Source organism: Podarcis cretensis (assembly GCF_951804945.1).
Source record: "Podarcis cretensis genome assembly, chromosome: 1".
NCBI classification, from domain to species: domain Eukaryota; kingdom Metazoa; phylum Chordata; class Lepidosauria; order Squamata; family Lacertidae; genus Podarcis; species Podarcis cretensis.
Genome location: NC_137170.1, coordinates 62,944,982 through 62,961,174, shown reverse-complemented (window position 1 = coordinate 62,961,174; position 16,193 = coordinate 62,944,982).

Sequence of the window (16,193 nt, the reverse complement as noted above, 5' to 3'; positions counted from 1 at the left end):
GCATTATGCTCCTCTTAAGGCATATTTCTTGGTCATTATCAATTTAGAAACAATCCCTGAAACCTTGTTTCTGTAGTTAATACCAGGGGTAACAGCGGAATCATTCAGTTATAGTTCTTTGAACTTACTGGATCGTGGTTTCCTACACATTAAGTGCTGGTGATTTTACTGTGAATCTTGCAGAATTTGTAGAAACAATGTTGCTGTACTTCACAGTAGAATTCCCAAAAGCTTGCAATCTCTTGATAATTCGGATGGGAAAACTCCAGCCTGTGGGCAGATGCAGTCCTTGAAGATTCCCACCTTGAGATCTGGCAGGATTCTTCCTGGGGGAAAAGAGTGGGAACACAACATGCTTTACAAAGCTGAAAACTCTCCCCGTATCTCAAGTGTTGTTTGTTGCCTTGAGCCCCATAATTTCATCCAATGTTGAATGTGAAATGATGGCAGCCTATAACTATTAAAAAGGGGTGGGGAATAGATACCTTATATGTATGTATACATCATTAAAATTACGGGGGAATATGCACAGACCCGTAAATCTCGCCTCAGCCAGGTCCCTATTCTTCTGGCTCCGTTTTGTTGAAAAGTAATTAACTTTACATCACGGCAGTAGAAAATAGTAGCTTTTCAGCTACAATGAAATGTTTAAATCAGAAAGATTTATGAGGCCCTGGGAATTAGTGGCACATTATGGCGCTGAACTGAAAGGGTGACCTGCCCTGAAGGAATATAGAGAAGTAATAATGTTCTGGTCTCATCTGTCAAAGAGGTGTAGCAGACATTTCTTTTATATATATATATATATATATATATATATATATATATATATATATTCTTTATTTAAATTTTCAGAATAGAACAACATATGAATAGCAAAAGATATGCAGTGTGTGCTGCTGTTGGCAATATGATACAGCCCTGTTGATGTCATATTACATTTCTGGCTTGTTTTGTGAGTTGCCTGTTACTGTTCCAGATTGGAGAACACAGGAAAAACAGTCCTTGGAAATCTCTACACAGTTCAGATTCCATTGCTTTCCTGTTATTGTTTGACTTACTTATATATACTATGGATACCTACTTGTTGTTAATGTGTCTGCATGTCCTCCCCTGCCCCCTGCCTTCGGTATCCAAAGATTTAGAGCAAGTTTCTCCAATAAGGGCACTTGCCACAATTTAGCATATCACTGAACTAGTTTTGCTCCTGTTAAATCCTGCCAAAAGTGACCTGCTTGCAGCCACCAACATATGTCCTGTCAAGATTTTCTGTAGAAAGATCAACAGTGCCTGCTGCAGTGCTTTAATAATATTTTTGCCACACCTGTATTAAGATAGCCGACAAGGATCACTTTTTAGGTCTATAGATATTTTGTAGGTCAACAGATCCGAAGTGTAAATCTTCCAGTGTATCTTTGAGGCATCTAATCATAAGCTTGCATTTTTATTAAAGCTTATATGTTTAATCAGGGCTTGTATTTTAAGAATGAGCTTAAAAATGTTCTGTTTCATGCCAGGCAGAAGTCCAGTTGCCTAAAAACCTTGGCAAAATGTTTTTCTCCTAGACAAGGGGCCCCCCTGATTTATAGCAGAAAACAATTCTCAAAGTCGTAAAAAGGGAATTACAGGCTGACAGCCAAGGTTACACTGACCCTACAAATTAAGGGTGGATAAATAGTAAAATGAGCCATATCTTCTTCCTAAGGTTAAAAAGGTCAAGAGCAGTGAAAAAGCAACTGGTCTGGCTGGCAGAAACAGAGCATTTTTGGGAAGTCTTTTCTAAAGCTGTTTCTTTCTTAAACTAAGATCCTTTTAAGATTTCTTTTCCTTTTAAAAGGTTATTTATGTATTAAATATATTAGTTTAAGTATAATTATGCAAAGGATTTAAGAAATGCTAGATTCTTATTTTATATAGTTGGAAGAGATCACAGGGGCCATCAGCCACCAGCCCCCCCTTGCCAGACAGGAGACGCCATCGAGCACTCCTGATATATGGTTGTCAGGCCTTTTGTTTAGAAACCTTCAGATGAAGGAGATCTCTCAGTGTTGATGTGAACTCAAAATCCTTGACATATGCATAAGATAAAAATTCAAGATTAATTATCTGTTTTGGAAGGCAATAGGGCAAGGAGGGCAAGAGGTGAGCTGGTAATTAAGATTCCTTGTTGAGACACATGTAAGATATATTATTACTTATTTGTCATTTATAGATAGAAGAATATATAGCTTTTTGATTTCCATAAAAGGGCAGAAGGAAATGGGTGTATCTTTTGTGATTGGTTCTAGCAAACAGCCAATAGGAATTTCAACCAGGCTGATTGGACAGAGGCAGCCACAGGAGGAGCAAGGGGGCTGGATTAAGGAAATATAAGTGCTGGCCAGAATGGCAAGAGGCCAGGCCAGAGCTTGGTAACCATATACCACTGTGCCTCATATTTATTTGTCTGACAAATAAATTACTATTTTAATTTCTCTATTGCTGCGTTGAATATTTCATTCCAGCTAAGTGTTAACCACAAGCAGGGTGCTACATCTTGAGGCTGCCAAATATTGAGCTTCTAGTAGCGCTCGTCAGCCTGTTGTCATCTTCTGATGGCAGACTTTGTCCAATATTGTTCCTTTTGATCATGATGAAATTATGAAATGAGCTAGCTGACCAGCCTATCTTAGTAAAGTACAGCAGTATCATGCGCACGGCTATTTAATGACTGCACTGTTACGCATTTCCTGCTATATTTTATTAACTTGAAGGTGCTGCATATTCTAGTTTGTAAGGTTATGATTCTCAGATTTGTTTTGTTACACTGCATTTGATATTGGTTTTGTAATATAATTATAAACAGATTAGATTTTTTTATCTGTCTATTGGTTTTCAGTACTTTTATTGCTTTTTCTTTATTCCGACGGTGTCACTATTTGAGACAAGCAACACAATTCCCTCCTCTAGTGTTCCTATGCAGTTTTGTACACCATCTTGAAAGGGTGTGTGCATGTATGTAATACTTAGGGAGAGGATGAGTGTCTCCAAAAGCCCCCAGGGGTCCCATATACAATCAGTAGCAATCATCCCAAATAGATGGCACAACATTGAGAATTGTATCCAGTTAATCAGAGTAGGCCTACTGAAATCATTGAACCAAAGTGAAACATGCCCAGTAATTCCAATTGGTCTACTCTGAGTAGGATTATTTTTGGATATAACAATTATTTTACTCTTACGTATTTAGTGCCAAATTGTAAGAGATTTTGTTTAATCCCTAACAAAATACCACCCATAATCCCTATCTGTCAAGAGTGTGTGCATATCTTGAGGAAGGCAATTTTTATATTCCTTTTTAAAAAGAAAAATCTTTGGTCTGTTTCACTTGTGCACTCAGCAATTAAGACATTTTCTTTTTGTGGTTATTTGACCATGTATTCCATAGTTGATGGACCTTCTGATTAAAAAGCTTAAATTTGGCCTTTGATACATCTGAACAGTTTCAAAGACATGATGATTATGGATTTCAGTGGCAGAGAAAATTACTTTATCATAATGTCTGGAGCTTGAAACTGAGGAAATGTAATTACTTGTGGGAGCTTTAGGGATAACACGGCTTCAACTACCTACAAAACTTCTCACATGCTGTCCTCTGGAGAGAGAGGTTCAGGGAATTGTATATTCTCACAACTCCAGATGGCATAATTTTCCTCTTAAATTGCAGTTTTGTGGATTTGAGGTTTGCTTATGGCTTACATAACATGGGTGATAATAGCATAAAAACACTCTTTTCTGGTTGTGTTTACACACACACACGCACACAAATAATGATTGACCATAAGCAACTTGGAGGACCCAGGAGTCACAGTGTTCAATTCTCCATGTCATCTGTTGGGGAAGCCAGAGAACCTCCCAATGCCATGTAATGTCTTAGAGAAATAGGGCAGTTCCACACTATACATTTAAAGCTCATGGCTCCCCTCAAAAAATCTTGGGAACTGTAGTTTGCTAAGGATCTTGGAAATTGTAACTCTGTGAGGGGAAACACGCTTCAAATGTGCATGGGATGTGCTTTAAATGTATGGTGCCTGTACAGTGGGACAAGTCATACAATGTAGCATGGCATTTCCTTACCCCCTTGCCTTTCTTTAACTTGGATTTGTCCTTTATTAGGCTACTATATATTAGAGACCTGTTTTGTATTGGTTTGTTCTTTGACTTGCATAGGCATACTCTTCCCCACACACTTCCAATTCTTGTTTGAGCATGTTGTATAATGGAATACATGGAATAGGTCTAGCTACAGAAAATGTTAAGGCTGAAAACCATTTCCAGATTGCTTGATTCCAAGCAATATTCAAGGTAGCACTTTATCTGAAAACATAATGAAGGACAATTCTATTCATACTTGATGACTGATTGGAGGTTTGCAATAGTAATGCCTTTTCAGCTAGAGAACAGAGAGCCTATCTGTTGAAGGGTTTCTTCTCATAAAGACTTGCATTTTTGAGAGTTTGTATCACCCTCCTAATTGAGTATCATAAACCTGAATGAAGGTTGCTCTTTGTTATCAAGTTCCAAAAGCTTTCATAATTGTGTGCCCCTCTAGCATTCTGCTTACAAGGTCCTCCTGGGCAGAAAATTAAATGATGGATGGACTCTCTTGTATAACGAAGGTTCTGAACCGCAACTTCTTACACTTAATTTATACGGTACGTAGAACAGAAATACCTTCTCACTGTGTCTGCAGTTTTGTATAATGTTACTTTTAAATTCATTATCCATGCTTTGAATATTTGCGACCAATGCTATGCAGTGCTATACTAAACACAGCCATTGTGATTAATGTATACACTAAAACTAAAACAAATCTCCCTATTGTGTACCAAAAAAAAAAGTCAAGTTATTTGTATTTTCTTTGTTGGAAGCTGTCTTGCAAAGGTTTAACCTTAAAGGCATCCTCAGAATATGTTAAATAAACAAATAATGCCTTCAAGGTATCACAAATATAATTCTTGTTATATGTGCCCCATTGTCCCATACCCCCAAACAATGAGCAATCCTGGGTTAGCACTATGGGATTGGGTTTCCTTTGAATGGGAGAGTGATGCATTGAAACATATGGGATCTTTGGAGGGGAGACAAAGGGTTAACGCCCCCCTGCCAGGTTTGCAATTCAGATCAGCTATTTGCGAGGTATGGCTGTGTGGACCTGCACATAAGGATGGAGATGCATGATTAGCCTATCCAAAGCTAAGACTCCAGCTAAATGCATCACTCTCCATCTGCCTACCACCAAGTTCAAATTTTAAAAATTTGCTTTTATCCTGTTGTCATCTTCAGATAACTAAATTTTCCAATATCTTCAGTCCTCCTCCCCTTTATTTATTTAGGTTGCAATGACAGAAGAAATTCCCAACCACCAAGGCACATTTCTGGTCTTTTGCTAAAGTATTTGGCATGGCTAGCCCTACCACGAGGCAGTTCCTTCAGGTGCCTATTGCTGAAAGGCAAGGGGTGGACAGAGCTGTGTGTGCCATGTGGCCTGCCCGGTGCCCCCTAAGCTGAGTTCTTGGCCTCAAAAGCATTGGGGCAAGCTCCTCTACTGCCAGTGGCAAAGTAAGAGTCCTCTGCCCACCTGGTTGCTTTTAGATACAGGTAGGTAGCCGTGTTGGTCTGCCATAGTCAAAACAAAATAAAAAAAATTCTTCCAGTAGCACCTTAGAGACCAACTAATTTTGTTACTGGTATGAGTTTCGTTTGCATGCACACTTCTTCAGATAATATGAGGAAGGAGCATGCCTGTGAATATTTGTTGATGGAAATCCCAACTGGGGAGAGGGATGTTGCATTCAGATCTGGTTTGTGGGCTTCCAATGGACACTGGCTTGGTCGCTGTGAGAACAGGGGACTGGATTGTATGGGACTTTGGCCTGATCAAGCAGAGTTCTTCCTACATTCTCACAAAGTTCTCTGGGTGGTTTACATTATGGTGCCCATTCTGTAGAAATCTACTAATGTGTAAGCAACTCGAGTTTTAGCCTAGCACCTCAATGAGAGCAAAGTGTGGGTCTCAACTGAATACCCAAAGCATGGATTCTCAGCTAACCTGAAATGAGAGATTTTAAAAATAGGAAGAGGTGTTTCACAAAATATATTTCACTCTCTCCATGTTGTGTAAAATAAATTTATTCTGGAAAACTTTTCCCGAAGGCCTGTTTATTTTTTTAAATAGTATTTATTCAAATTTTAAAGATTACAAAGAGAAACAATAAAAAAGAAAAAAAAGAAAAATTAAAAAAAGACATAAGAAATACAAACAATTAAAAAAAGCAGATCAAACCTTTACATAGCTTTCTTTCCTTTACTTATTTCCTTGACCTCCTCACACCTCCCTTTTTTGTATTCTAGTTCAGTTAGATGTTTCAGCAAATCCTTTCCAGCTTTGTTTTTATCCTAATAATTTATATTAATATACTGTAATTCTCGTCTTTCACCAATTAATAAATCAATTTTAACCTAATCCTTTATATCATTTCTGCTAAAACCACATTACTTCATTCCAACAACCTTCTAACATTCCTTAATTTTGCAATGTTTCTGTAAATAAACTTTAATTTTTTTCCAATCTTCTTCCACCGACTCTTCACCTTGGTCTCGGATTCTGCCAGTCATTTCCACCAGTTCCATATAGTCCATCACTTTCATCTGCCATTCTTCCCGGGTGGGTAAATCTTGTGTCTTCCAATACTTCGCGATGAGTATTCTTGCTGCTGTTGTTGCATACATAAAGAAAGTTCTGTCCTTCTTTGGCACCCATTGGCCGACCATGCCCAGGAGAAAGGCCTCTGGTTTCTTCTGAAAGGTATATTTAAATACCTTTTTCATTTCACTATAGATCATCTCCCAGAAAGTCTTAATCCTTGGACACGTCCACCAAAGGTGAAAGAATGTACCTTCAATCTCTTTACATTTCCAACATTTATCATCCGGCATTCAGATCTGGTTTGTGGGCTTCCAATGGACACTGGCTTGGTCGCTGTGAGAACAGGGGACTGGATTGTATGGGACTTTGGCCTGATCAAGCAGAGTTCTTCCTACATTCTCACAAAGTTCTCTGGGTGGTTTACATTATGGTGCCCATTCTGTAGAAATCTACTAATGTGTAAGCAACTCGAGTTTTAGCCTAGCACCTCAATGAGAGCAAAGTGTGGGTCTCAACTGAATACCCAAAGCATGGATTCTCAGCTAACCTGAAATGAGAGATTTTAAAAATAGGAAGAGGTGTTTCACAAAATATATTTCACTCTCTCCATGTTGTGTAAAATAAATTTATTCTGGAAAACTTTTCCCGAAGGCCTGTTTAGGGCACCTGCATGTGCTCTTCCCTTTATGCCAATGTCATGGAACTCATATTTATGATACATTTCCTTAATAAATAAAGCAAAACAGGTGCTACAAACCAGTACTTTGATAGTGTGGTTTTATTACTGTTTCGATAAAACCAAGAATGTTAGCAAGAAGATGAGCTCCTTTATCTTTATGGAACCGTGAAAGTGATATCGACTGATTTCAAACTGCTGGGAAGAATATATTACCTTGCTCCTTAAAGCAGCTAACTTTTTTATTTCACCAAAGAGACAGCATATGAAAAAATTCTTAAGAAATCTCCAGCCATTAAAAAAAAACAACCTAACTTGTACATATTGAACTATTACCATGTCATGTATGTAAATCATGAGGATGTTATAGCAAGTGTGCATTATATTAGCTCATATGTTATCAAATTGCTCCCTCCTTTGCTAGCATTTAGGATTATCAGGCCCCTTGGCATCATACTTCAGCAGTGTGGGAGCCCCTTCCCTGTGGTGATCGAATGCCATTGCAATAAGCATCTCTGCATGGGTGGAGCAAATCACATCAGTCCTTCCTTGAAGCTTCATACTCGCCTCTTTTTATATAACAACATGTGGAAATGTAAAGTGTCCTTTGGCAGAGATAAACTTGCAAAGGCTTGCAGGTGGAATTCCTTCCTATTACAGCCTACCAAAGGATTCAGAATTTGCCACTCTAGATGTTACCAACATTTATAATCTGTGTATTCAGGTTTTGCTGTAGGTAAAGTACAGAATGAGATTATGAATTAATCCTGGGAATTTATTCATTTAGACTGGCTTCCCAAAAGTCTCAAATAATTTTAGAACACATTAAAACATCAAAATAATCTAGAATAAAACAAGGCTGTGTTTTAATTTGTGTAAGCTGCCTTGAGTCCCAGTCTGGGAAAAAGGCAGAAAGAAAGAAAGATTTAACACATTTATTTATCACTTGCAGAATGTAGGCCATGTAGTGGGATCAAAACAGCATTTAAAATATTCACGGTTGTTTTCCAAGCACACTTTCATGGAACCAAGTTCTGTTGAACTGCATGGGACTTCCTTCTGATTGCAAATATTCCATAAACATTGCACTCAAAGAGGTTCACAACAAAGGCATGATCAAACAAAAATACATCACTGTCCGTGACACAGTTCAAACCAGTTTCATAATAAAAATGCATAATCAAATTATATCAGTGTATTAAGAAGTCAGAATTCAAAATGAAGCAGGGCAGTGGTATGGCAACAGCAGCGTGAAAGCTTTTAAATAGCTGCAGAGAAAGGTGGGACCAGCGTTCAGCCTTAGATGTTTGCAGGAACAAGGTCTTCCATCCCCTCTAGCCTAACTTTTAAGCCAAAGGTGGCAAAGCTCTGTGATTATGACTGTCTCTCTACAGAAGGTGACAATGGTCTGAAGTTCATACTCATTTGTTGTGGAGTCTCAAGGGGAGTTCTGAGACAGGGCATACTAATGCAGATTGTCTCTGTAATGCAATAAAGCACAGATTGCTGAAATGGAAGAATCACAAAAGGCCAATGAATGCCTGGAAACCTCCATCATGAATTCCAAATCTAGAGGGTGCTTCACAAATATTGCTGTCTTTAATGGAAACCATAAAAGCTACTTACAGATGATACTGTATGAGAGACATGCTTTCAAAGATCTTCATATATCAGCCATCTATTTTCACTTCTTTGATGCTTAAAGCACAGTTGTACAGCTGTTGCTTACTTAAAGAACAGCCCAGATAGGAACAATGGAAGATTTTTCTATACATGCAATTTCTTTGTAAAGAATTCATTCCCTTTCCAGGTGCACAGACAATAGATGTTGCCAATGAATCATATGAAAAAAGCAGTGTGCAGGGAACTGATCCTGAACATTGTGCAATGAAAGGAAAAAAATCTGAGATGGAAAAATTGAGAGCATTCCTGTGTTCTTGCTTTTTCACATTGCCTTTTGAAGAGCATCATATAAAAGGGCAGGGAATATTAGCAATCAGAACACTGCAAGGGCCTTTTCTAAAGGGTAGTCTCTAGGTCCAAGTTTCAAAGGCACTGGAGACCAATTCTGAGGGTAATAATAATATTTTTTAAATTTATACCGTGCCCCTCCTGGTTTAAAAACCGGGCTCAGGATGGCTAACAGCAAATATAAAACATTGATTAAAATGTGACTTAAAAACAGCATAAAACAGCATAGAATACAACATAAAATGCAGAATTCAAAAATTCAGGGGTCATTTTTGGAAGGAAAAAAAAAAAAAAGACCCAGTCAGTAGACATCAAACGATCACCAGGACTAACTGGCCAAGTTGGTCCTACTAGGGCCAGCAAGGAGACCAGGAAGAATTTAAATGTGGGGTCCCAGAAAGGGTTTCTTCATAGAAGAGGGAAGGGAAAAGGGAATAGAGGATCAGGCTAATTCAAATTGAAGGCCAGGAGGAACACAGTCTGGGGAAAATATGCCAGGCTAATGCTTTGTTGTTGTTGTTTAGTCGTTTAGTCGTGTCCGACTCTTCGTGTCCCCATGGACCAGAGCACGCCAGGCACTCCTGTCTTCCACTGCCTCCCGCAGTTTGGCCAGGCTAATGCTAGTGGATATCAAAAGGACTTCTCATAAGACTGGAAACTTCAGTTGGCTTAGAATAAAACATGCTTTGCATGTATGAAGTCCTGGGTTCAGTCCCTGATAATTTAACCCTTAATAGATCTTGATAAGAAAGCTTAGAAAGGCCTCCCCACATGAGACTTCAGAAATATGCTGTCAGCTCTGGCTAGTAATGGACAATGGGTCTTGCCATGGGCTTAGGTGAAGGGATGGATGAAGGCCACAATTAGTATCTGGATGCTGCAGCAAGACTTTAAAGCAGGGATGGAGAGATGCTGGCCATCCCATATGCTATTTGAGTTCTACTTCTCTCACCATCCCTGACCATCTGTCACTCTAATGGGAGTAAGAGACCAACACGCTTCAGGAAGACCATGGTTTCTTCATCCCTGTTTGAAGGTCCTGGTTCTAGCAGGGGAAAAAATACCATGTGAGCTCCACTTCAAACTGCAAAATGCCTTTGGCTAGAATAGACTCTTTTCCAGAAGGATTCCCTCTTAAGGAATTGCCCCAAGACAAATTAGATTTCTCTCGTGTCCCCATATTTGTTTTATTTGTAACGTAGGCTGCAGATCAATCTAATGGTTAAGGGGAGGAGAGGAGAGAAGGTAATAATGTTCTGTACAAAAGCAACTTCTTAGTTCCTGGTGTCCTTATGGAAGAAAGAGAAAAGAAATTGAAAGTACAGCATTATTATAATAAAAATGGTGAGGACCGATGAGAAGAATATGAAAAGGCTGGTGAAAAGAAGCTCTTAATTCCAAAAGGCACATGGATTCCCTTTGCAATTGGAAAACACATCAGTTAAATATTGAACAAAATATAATAAAGGATTAGAAGCCTTCCGAATAGTAATAATAATGGGTACTAAATTGCAAATGTGTTTGTACTTCATTTCTCATGTCAAATAACCTTTTTCATATATGCAAGAATGGAAGATATTCAAACATAATATTTGCTTTTCTTCCCTCCTGCCCTCCCACCCTGCAAAAAAAAAAAAAATTCTTGTTGGCATAATTGACAATGAAGTCAGAACAGAAGTTATTTCTAGTGTGTAGCTTAACCAAAATAAATGATGTCATGTATCCTGTTGAAAGGTAAGTGGTTTGCTCCTTTTTAGGCTCCCAAAGTGCCTGCATCCTGCAAATAGAGGTATTTCCCCCTCCCTCTGTTGGGATTTTTCTAGCCTTGCTGCAGAATAGACTAATCTTGGATCTGCTCTATTGCGATCCCTTAGGACCACTTGTCAACTAAAATAGTGAGTTGGGGAAGGGGGACATGACATGCATTTTACCAAAGTGACCTGTACTTAGTGGACAAATACTTGCTATGCCACTGAGCAACTGCTATGAGAAGTGAATTCAAAACTGAGAGGGCTCTGATTGTTATTTCCCCTTCATCCTATTAAAAGGTGGCTTAACTTTTGAAGCTTTGGTCCCTTGAGTTTTCACTGTCAAACTGAAGTGATGTTTACTCTGAGCACAACGTCCCACTCCCTAGCCCATTAAAAAAAAGAAAAAAATACCAACATGGGAATCAGGGGCCCACACCTGCAATTTGCATTGGGGGGCGGGCGGGGGGGGGGGGGAGAGAGCTCCCATTCACTTCACTTGCAAATTGCAGACATTGGTGGTCCAATCTCAACTGGGACCTATGGTATTCTCCCTATGCTAAGGTCCTGAACTAGGCTAGCCCTATTCGCTATTTTTTAGGGGGAAGAAATTAATTTTTATTATTAACTTTTTTATTATTACTATTATTACTACTATTATTATAAATTTTATTTATGCTTTTCAGGTTTAGACATTTCACCAATTTTACATTAATGTTAACATTTCAAAGCTTGACTTCCACCCCCTCTTTCTGCAGTTCCTTAACTTTATTTTTAATCTCTTCTGCATATCCAAATTAACTTAATTTGCTCATTTATCCATCTACTTTAAATATATACTCTTATAAAGCTGCAGGTTATTACAATAATCCTGCCAATGTTCTTATCTGTTTACAATTTATCTGTAAATATTCAATAAACCATTTCCATTCTTTTATTAAAAGTTTATTATTATTAGTTAACCACATAGAAACTCTATTTACAACAACACGTTACATAGATTTTGTTAAGTTATTAATAGAAAGAATAAATAAATAAATAAATAAATAAATAAATGCCACATGTAGTTTGGCCTTGTGGCTAATCTATTCAGAGATGGTGGGTTCAATTCTTACTGTATAATGTTTGGAGAACCATCATTCATTCTGCCCTACTTTGTTTGGGACATACATTCTGTATCACCCCACTACAGTGCGCAATGGTCCCTTTAAGGTACTGTTTTTAGAGGGCTAAAGGATACATCAACTACTGGAGAAAATGAAGACGTCAACAGGTGGTGTTTGTGAGTTTTATTAAGGGCTCCCTGCAGTTTCTCCACATAATTTGTCTACCACGCCTTATGGACATACCCACAAGAACAGGTACATCTGAACAAGACAGATGAATTGGCCTCGAAGCTTGGGGTAGTCCCTTAGAGGCACAGGCCGAAAGAACACTCAGTCCTCACATCATTAAGTAGAAGCAAAATGTTGCCGTTATATTCACTGCTTCAGTGTAGCTTTGTTTTTCATGACTGTAACAAAGGTGGGGGGAGTGTTTCGCATTGTCTGAAATGTAAAATGACCACTCCACACCCTCCCCAGCCCTTTCAGGAAATCCTGACTAAGACTGGTATCCACCACCTTAACAGTTTTCTCCTGTTTAACTGGAAATTATACAGTTTGCGGTACAATGTTCTGCTAAGTTGGGAACCTATACAGTGGTCTTTTTCTTTTTCCTCCAGGGGCCAGTTTTCCTAGCCTCAGCCTTAGCTGGCTTTAAGCTTGTCAAAAAAGAAAGAAAGAAAGAAAGAAAGAAAGAAAGAAAGAAAGAAAGGTTATTAAAAATGTTCCTGCCTTTCAGTAACTGGGCTTGCTAGGCACAACAGTGCAATACTATAGGGACCCTTTCCCCTATTTAGTCATGTCATTTGGCACATTGCCTATAGCTAAGAATGAGATACCATCTGTTATGTGTTCAGAATGGTAGTCTAGTGAATTTCAGCTCCTTGCTTTTAACAACCTAAAACAAAAACGGATTATACCACCTTGTTCAACATTTACATTCATTTGTTTCTCTCTGTTAATCCTCATTTAAATGGTTTATCATTTTACTTAATTTTTACAATCATTTAGAAGATCATTTAGAATGGCAGAGGGCTGAGGTGCTTATGGTGACTGGGCTATTCTAATCCTTGTTGAATTCCCTTGATATTTTGCTTCATTGCCTGTTGAATAAAAAGCCACCACCACCCCCCCCAAAAAAAAACCAGGGAAGGGGAAGGGAGGGGGGAATCCCCTGAAATGAGTGACAGGGTGCTAATGTGCAATAGTTATGGATACAGTGAGACTACCAGACCGCTTTCAATTTCAGATTTTAATAATTTTTACATTAGACAAAATCAGCATATTAATTTGCTACAAAAGATTGTAATATAATAAAATGCACTCTGAGCAGTCAGAAAACCCTTGGCCAATTCCTTAAAGACTTGAAATGGATATTGTGTGTGTAGTATAATTGCTTCATAACGATATGCTCAGAGATGGGTTGTGCCACAGCGAGAGGGTCTGAATTTCATTCCCCCAGTGCTGTTCATAAGCCAGATGAAAACTATTCTTAACAATCCTACGCATATCTATTTTGAAGCAAGGCCCCTTGAATTGAATGTGATTTATTTCCAGCTAAATGTGTATAGGATTATGCGCATAGTTTGTTCAAAGGCGTGTGTGAGCATTTGCATTTTGTGCATGTAGCAGCTCTCCCCCTGGAACCCCCTTGTACCCTGCCCTTTCCTTCCTCTTCCAACCATGGAGGTGTTCAGAGGTATTCTAACTACATACAGTTAAAAACGGCTAGAATTGAAGCACTGGCTCTTATCTTTAAAGCCATCAGTGATTTGGGACCTGGATATCTGATTGCTCGATCAGCATTCTCTTCTCACAACAACCAACTAGGCACGAGTGCAATTGGCCTTTCGCACTTGTGATCCACAACAACAGGCATTCAGAGGTATATTGCTTCTAACACTAAAGTTAGGACACAGCTGCCATGACAGGTAGTCAATGATAGCCTTGTTCTCTATACATTGGTCTTATCCCTGTTTAAAGCCATCCAAGTTGGGGCCATCACTATCCCTTGTGGTAGTGAATGCCATAGTTTAACACTGAGGTCCAGCTCTGAGGGCCTTCTGGCGGTTCCCTCACTGCGAGAAGTGAGGTTATAGGGAACCAGGCAGAGGGCCTTCTCAGTAGTGACACCCACCCTGTGGAACACCCTCCCATCAGATGTCAAGGAAATAAACAACTATCTGATTTTTAGAAGACATCTGAAGGCAGCCCTGTTTAGGGAAGTTTTTAATGTTTGATGTTTTATCGTGTTTTTAATATTCTGTTGGGAGCCGCCCAGAATGGCTGGGAAGACCCAGCCAGATGGGCGGGCTATAAATAAATAATCATCTAATAATAATAATAATAATAATAATAATAATAATAATAATAATAATAATTTATTATTTATACCCCGCCCATCTGGCTGGGCCTCCCCAGCCACTCTGGGCGGCTTCCAAGCCCCTAAACGGGGCTGCCTTCAGATGTCTTCTAAAAGTCTGGTAGTTGTTGTTCTCTTTGACATCTGGTGGGAGGGCATTCCACAGGGAGGGCGCCACTACCGAGAAGGCCCTCTGCCTGGTTCCCTGTAACTTGGCTTCTCGCAGTGAGGGAACCGCCAGAAGGCCCTCGGTGCTGGACCTCAGTCACCTTCATCATCATCATCATGTGCTGTGTAAAGAAGGAACTCCTTTTGTGTGTCCCAGCATTCGGAATCATTGGCTGACCCTGAGTTCTAACCTTATGAGAAAGGGAGAAAAACTCAATATCTACTTTCTCCACACTATGCCTATATGCACTTTGTGTCCCTGCAGAAGATAGGGACATCACACAGCACAGGCCTTTTCATCTGCAGCACATGGACTGTGGAACTCTTTCCTGCAGGAAAACTGGCTATCTACCACATTGGACACATTTAAGCACTGGGTGAAAATGACATGCATTTTATGGTATTGCTTGCTGATCTTTTTAAGCTGTTATCTTGTTGGTTTTGCTATTGGATTGGTTGTGCTGTTTAGTGTTTTGAATATCAGGTTGTTGTTTTAATTGGTTTGGTTTTTGCTATTGATTATAAGCGACCTTGAATATCCTTTCTGGGTAGAAAATATGGGATATAGGTATTATAAATTAATAATACAGATAAGAAATTCTCATTTCTAACATGAAATGCACACTTTATAATTATCTATCTATCCATTGCAAAATATGTAAAGAAAGAACAAGCAATGTTTCACTTCTATTAAGTGATTCATATGGTAGAATTCTCATAATGCTAGATTCTAATATAAATAAGCTCCATTAGTATATTTCCACACTGAAGTATCCCTAGAGCTAAACCATCAGCCTGACCTTCTTATCTGAATGCTAGTTTTTCTGAGAACAACAATGCAAAATCACACATTAGTACTAATTTGGCACTGTCTTTTCCTGTCACAATTGTTTTTACAGCTAGCTCTTTGTTGCCCTTCGAACAGATGCAGTGGGATTTACAGCAAATGTCTTTTCTGGCTTTCTCTATATCTTTTCCTTTTTTCCCCCCCTTTCAAAAATCCCTGGATGTTTAGATAAGCTTGACAGTAGCTCATAGGCACTCTGTATATTTGCTTTTATTTTGCTTTCCCTTTCTCATTGTCGTTCTTTTAAGAACAATGGATGTGTATGGGCCTCCTCTCATGCAGGTGCATTTATGTTACATCCTGCAAGCATAGCTACATGCTTCTAGCTGCTACCTGATAGAAATTGCATTGGCACACAAAGGCAAATCTTTGCAAATGAAAGGTAGTTTTAAGGGAGATCATTCAGTATCAAAACTTGCATGAGCATTATGGGGAATGGAAAGATCCAAATCATTTACTTGTAATGCTGACTAACCATTGATTTAACTAAACACTTTGAACTATCAGCCTCAAGAACTAAGGGACTGGAAATCTACATCCCAGTTTGACACTATGTCTGCATTCTCGCAGTTACTGTTCAATGACTGTTTGCTTATACATTTCTGTTTTCTTTATATGCAACAACAGAGC